The sequence below is a fragment of the Pleurodeles waltl genome, chromosome 1_2, assembly GCF_031143425.1.
Source record: "Pleurodeles waltl isolate 20211129_DDA chromosome 1_2, aPleWal1.hap1.20221129, whole genome shotgun sequence".
Classification (NCBI taxonomy): Eukaryota; Metazoa; Chordata; class Amphibia; order Caudata; family Salamandridae; genus Pleurodeles; species Pleurodeles waltl.
Window position 1 is genome coordinate 534,880,350 of NC_090437.1, and position 6,710 is coordinate 534,887,059.

Below are 6,710 nucleotides of genomic sequence, written 5' to 3' on the forward strand. Positions count from 1 at the left end.
CAGGGATAATTCAGTAGTGTGCAGGGTGCACATGCTGTATGCATGTGCTGTACGTACATGTGCGTATGAGTGCTACAGTACATGAAGGATGTAGTGCTATGCAGTGTGTATATGTTAAATGTATATGTTGGATGTATGGGTGCCTGAAAGTGGTACACCACATGAAGGATACAGTACTGTGCAGTGTATATAGGTTGTATTCCTGCACTGGGTGTATATGTTCCTGAGAATAGTAAAATATTTTCAGGGCCCTAGGTTTCACTTTTAGAGACCCAGGCCTGCATAGCAAAACATGGAGAGGAGGTATAGGAATCCCCCCAGACAGATTTGTGTATTGCTATATTGCTGTAAGCTGGTTGGGGCACCTACTGGAAAGGGGGGAGACAGGCTTTCCCTGTTCACTTCAGAGTGTGTTCTTAGATTCAGTGAGAGGTCACAAGGAAGGGTTTTGGGAATATCTCAGGAAGGAAATGGGGCTGATAACAGAATCAATATGAGTAGGGCTTAGGCCCTAAGCTGATCAAATGATACACATAGCTGACATACAGGCCTCACTCCAATGGACTGGGCTGTGGGGCTATCTGCTTTGCAGTAACTCCTACTGACATAATGAGAAAGGAGTAGACACTTCAAAAGAAGCAGAACACCAACATAATGTTTAATGACTTAGACCATAATCACATTTGGTGTATGGAAATTGACAATAAGAAAGGGACATTAAGATCCCAAAAAACATCATGTAATAAGCAGTCAGCTATGCTGTGTGAGGAGGAGAAAATCTGCAAGACTTATGCCCGTGCATAGGACTGGGTTCCAAGGCCTGCTAGTCTCCCTGCTCGGTGAGCGAACAGCACCCAGGTGTTGTAATTTAGTAGTGATTACATTAAGCATTAGCAGAAGACATCTTGTATTTAGCAACTATTGTCTCTGCCACATGCTGCCATGTGCTCGCCATGTGCTCTGTCCTACCTTCCTGTTAACTACTCTTGAAAATCTGTCTAGTGACAAGTTATATTTACCATCTCCCACTTTGCACATGCCCAGTAAGGTCTGCAGCTGTTAGTAATTAGTAACCGACAGTAATGTGTCTACTAGTCCTTGAAAACTGTTAGCTCCTCCTACCTGTCGACTGTGCATTTCCATATGACCTTATATGTATATAAGTCTTGCTTCTATAACTGTACCACCCTGAGTGGGTATAAAAGGACCATGCTCTTTTAGTTCAGTGTGCTACTTCAAACATTACCGAAGGGTGCTGTTTGAACTGTAGTACCACCTCATGAGGTTTAATAAACTTTGGGCCAGATGTAGGAAACTGTTTGCGACTCGCAAACGGCAAAATTTGCCGTTTGCGAGTCACAAAACGCAGTTCCCTATGCAGAAATGCATTTTGCGAGTCGGAACCGACTCGCAAAATGCATTTCCGACTCGCATATAGGAAGGGGTGTTCCCTTCCTATTTGCGGGTCGCAGTGGGATGCAATACCATTTGCGACCGCGTACGCGGTCGCAAATGGCATCGCAGTTACCATCCACTTCAAGTGGATGGTAACCCACTTGCAAATTGGAAGGGGTCCCCATGGGACCCCTTCCAATTTGTGACTGGACCCAAAAATATTTTTTCAGGGCAGGGAGTGGTCCAAGGGACCACTCCCTGCCCTGAAAAAATACCGAAACTAAAGGTTTCGTTTTTTTTTTTAAGTGCAGCTCGTTTTCCTGTAAGGAAAACGGGCTACACTTAAAAAAAAAAAAAACTGCTTTATTTAAAAGCAGTCACGAACATGGAGGTCTGCTGACGACAGCAGGCCTCCATGTTTGCGAGTGCCTATACTCGCTATGGGGCCGCAATTTGCGACCCACCTCATGAATATTCATGAGGTGGGTCATTGCGACCCCATAGCGAGTCGCAGTCGGTGTCTGAGACACCGTACTGCATACCAAATTGCGAGTTGCAATTTGCGAGTCGGATGGACTCGCAAATTGCAACTCGCAATTTGGTTTGTTGCTACATCTGGCCCTTTGTCTTTTATTTCAGTTTCTCAGCCAACTTCTTCCTATATGGTCTGAGGACTTTGTGCAGAGAAGGGCGAACCCCTTGCACTAGTAGGCCTTGCTGAGGCTTACTTCAACAAATTGGCACCCGAACAGGGACTCATCGGTGACTCGGACGCCCAACGGATTGGTCGCGACGAAGGATTGGGATCTCGCTGCGGTCGACCAATGCCTGAGGAGAACCGAGTCTCGGCAACCACAGTGTTTTTCCCTTCTTTCTGATCTGAGCATCCAGGTGGCGCCGGTCCTCGACTGAGATCCTTTTTGTTCATTCGTAGTGCAGTGACCATTTGGTCGATTTTAGAACTTGGCAGTTGGAACCTGGATGCCCTGTGATTGGTAAGAGCCTTTTTACGGCACTTGCTGTGGGTTTTGATGCCTTTGTTTCACCACTTACTGTGGCTCTCGTGTTTTGGATGACTAGTCAATTTGTGTCCTTTGAATTGATATATAAATTGCAATTTATATAGGCAGGTAATGAGGAGAATTTGCTCCAATTTAATTTTGATTTGAACTGCACATTGTACTAGAAGTACTTTAAGTGTTACTTTGAATATAATACTGCATATTCTGCCCTATTTTTGGCATGCCTGTTTTTAGCGCACTTCGTAGGATGTGTTGCTTTTGTAATGGTACCAATTTGAGACTGGAAGAATCGCAACCGGCACCCCCAGAGGGGAAGCCCAATAGAGATATGTATGTTAAACATGGTCTTTCTTCTATAATGTACAGCACATTATGGAATAAATACACTTGTGCAGATCCTGAGTTACGTTGGCCTATGCATGGGTCATTTGATTTGCGAAAGATTGAGTATGTGGAACAATGTATGTGTAAGCGAAGGTCTAGGCAATATATGTTTGACTGCGTACGAATGTGGGAGAAAAAAGTGCGTGGACGAGTGAAGCGTGAGCAAGCCTTGCTTGAGAGAGAGCAGCGGAAGAATGTATATGTGAAAGCATTGGAAATGAGAAAGAAAGAAATAAACGATTTAAAGGAGATAGAAGAGAAAGAACGTAAATTACAGGTAACTGGCCAATACACTGTTCGGCAACCTCTCTATCCTATCCTTAATAAACAGCACAATGATTTTTTGTTACTAGATCACCCTCCACCTCCGTATGTCGCTCCTTCTGCCCCTCATGAGTTAGCTGAGGTCTCCGGTTCGGAGCAACAGAAGATACAAGACAGTCGCTCTATGTTGCCTGCTGACCGTGCGTCTGAGCTTAGATCTATTACTTGTAAAGCAATTCGTAGCGTTGTCTCTGCTTCTGAACTTTTAGACAACATGAAAGGGTGGACGGAAAAGGAGCAGCTATATTTTACTGAGGCATTTGGCACAGAAGTTATTGAACTATTTCGGAAATATTCTGATGAGTTAGAGCCCGATGATGTAGCAGCTGATCATAAGCAAATACGTGATGGTCTTTTCGTTTTCTCCCAGGAGGCTGATGCAATTAGGCGTTTGGTGAAATTATGTATTGCAGCAGTACGTTTGCAAGAGGAGAAAAGGGCCATGGATGTAGTTGCACAGACATCTCAGACCGGCGGGGTGCAAGCTTCCATCTTCGGAACAGATAAGCCTATGATAGTTCACGCGAAACCAATGTGGGAGGCCGCGCCTTTGTATGTTTCTCCTAAAGGATTGGGTACAAGTGATGATAAAACTTCTGTTGATGCTAAGGATTATTTTATTTATAATTGGGTGTATACTCCTTGGAATAGGGCAGATGTAATGGCACTTAAAACAGCATTACCTGACCCGCTGAAAAATCCAGCCGCCTTTTATGAGGAAGTTGGGGGAGCAATTAGTTCTTGTACTATGACTTTGGCTGACATTGATTTATTTTTTGGATTGATATTACCGCCAGATATGTGGAGAACTGTTCGTAAAGTTGATGATCGTGTAGTTTTTGGGGCATCATGGAAAGAATTAGAACAGATAGACGGGGATAGGGAACCTGCGAAAAAGCCATATCAGTTGATTCTAGATCTTCCCGCAGCCATATTAGTTAAGTTAAAAACAATTATTCCCCCTAAAAAGATAAATTGGACTGTTTTAGCGTCTTGTAAGCAAAAGGCAGATGAATCAGTCTCTGATTTCTTTACATGCTTTGAAAAAGCATTTCAGGATTTTAGCGGCCAGTTATTGTCAGATGATACGGGCAGACATTTGTTCGTCGATAAATATGTCGCAAATCTGTTACCAGGAATAGCTAGTCGTCTAAAAGCTAGTGAAAGTTCATGGACTACCTCTACTCCAGTTTCTCTTTTGACTATGGCTCAGTATTATGAACGTCAGGAATTGGAAGCAAAAGGTAGCGAGGATAAAAGGATTAAAGAATTAAAGACGAAGGTTATGTTGGCTCAAGCTTATGGTCCGCCTTTTAGAGGTAGTGATAGAGGTGGACGTGGATCTTATGGCTCTTCTTACATTAGTTCGAATTTGTCTGTTGATCAGTGTGCGTATTGTAAGAAATTTGGGCAATGGGCTGCCGACTGTCCTGCACTACATGTTCAGCAGTGTTCACGTGGTCGGGGATAAATGAGAAACCGCTCAGGATATTCAGGGCCTAGAAGAAGCACGAATGATCATGCTAGGGTTGATGCTAATGTACGAGGGCAGGATGGTTTTAACACTTTTGATAGTCGGAACCAATACCAGATGTCTAACTATGTGCAGCCTGATTTCCAAGATTCTGCTTATGCATATGATTGCCTAGGATGGGGTAAGGAATCAGTTGAAGTTCCAGTAGATCAGAGGGGTCCCTATGTTACAGCACATGTTTTGGGTTCTACTGATCAGTTTCTGGTTGATACAGGAGCTACTCGTAGCGCCTTGTCTAAACAATTGGCTCCCCTGTCTGCCTTAACCATTACATCGATTGGTTTCGATGGAACACCTTCCCCTAGCTCATTGTCACAACCACTTGCATTCCAAGTTGATAAATTGCTCCATGTCCGTTTTTGCTTTCTCCAAATACACCAGACAATATTGTGGGTCTTGATATGCTCAAGTATTTCAGGGGTACAATACGATGCTCTCCTGAAGGGGTGCATGTTATTTTGAATGATAATCATCCTGTGATGGAAAGAGTTTGTCTTGTTAAAGAGGATATTGCATTAGCTTCACTCCCTAGTACTTTGTGGGCTACTTCAGATACTGATGTAGGACAAATGATTATTTCACCGGTACATATTAGTGTCAAGGAGGGAGCTGTATTGCCACGTTTGCCTCAATACAAAATTTCACAGGAGGGTGAAGAAGCACTCACACGAATTGTGCATGATCTTATTGCAGTTGGAGTTGTTGAGGAAGTTCCGTATAATGTTTGTAACAGTCCGATTCTTCCTATTCTGAAAAAGGATACTGATACTAATATTTACCGATTCATTATTGATTTACGAGAAGTGAATAAGATTGTGGTACCACAATATCCTGTGGTATCTGACATCACTACACTTCTTACTTTGGTTACCCCGACAGCAACTACGTTCTCTGTGATAGACTTGAAGAATGCTTTCTTTTTGATTCCTATTCATCCTGACAGCCAATATTTAAATTTTGCAGAGTTCCTCAAGGCTATACTGAGAGTCCTAGTATTTATAGTCAAGTGTTAAAATGACAACTTGATGTTTGTTGTTTTGTTTTGCCTGAAGGTGTGGCTCTCATACAATATGTCAATGATATTTTGTTGGCAGCTGATACCCCTGAGCAATGTGAAAAGTGCACTTTGTCCTTACTTTCTTTTCTTGCTTCACACCATCATAAAGTGTCACCAAAGAAATTGCAATATTGTAGACCAAAGGTAACCTATTTAGGTCACCTTTTGTCTAAGGAGGGCAGTGCACTTACATCAGATCGTATTCAAGCAATTTTAGATACACCAGTACCCTCTACTCAGAAAGGTGTTCGTGCATTCCTTGGTCTTACTTCTTTTTGTAGGCAATGGATATTAGGGTTTTCACACATTGTCAAACCTTTGCTAACACTTTTGAGTAAAGATATTCCAATGCCCCTCCCATGGACAGATTAATGTGAGACTGCTTTCTAGCAGCTACGACAAGGCCTTTGTTCAGCACCAGTGTTAGGTACTCCAGATTACACAAAGCCTTTTGCACTTTACGTACATGAGAAAGATGGATGTGCATTGTCAGTTTTAGTACAGACACATGGCGATAAGCAGCGTCCCTGTGCATATTTTTCAGCAGTACTTGATCCTGTCGCTCGAGCTTTGCCTGGGTTTTCGTTCGGTTGCAGCAACAGCTGTGTCAGTACGTCAGAGTGAAGGGATAGTTTTGTCACATAAGCTGTTGGTGTTAGTACCCCATGCGGTTGATGCTCTTTTAAATCAAACAAAGATGCAACATTTAACTAGCTCTCGCCTGACAGGATATGAATTTAAAACAAATGCAATGTGACCACAGCACACAGATATAAATAGTCCAAACACGTAGCAAGGATATGTATCCCTGGTAGAGCGTTTGAGGTTGGAGAAAGAATACGTAAAGATCCCACATTCGTTAGAGGAAGTGTCTTTAATTGTAGGCACACTTTGCCTCAAGATAGCGCGTTCTTCAAAATACAGCCAACACGTGATTCGTCACTCAGGTGACTTCATCAAGGCTGCAAGACAATGATAAAAGCAAGCTTGTATG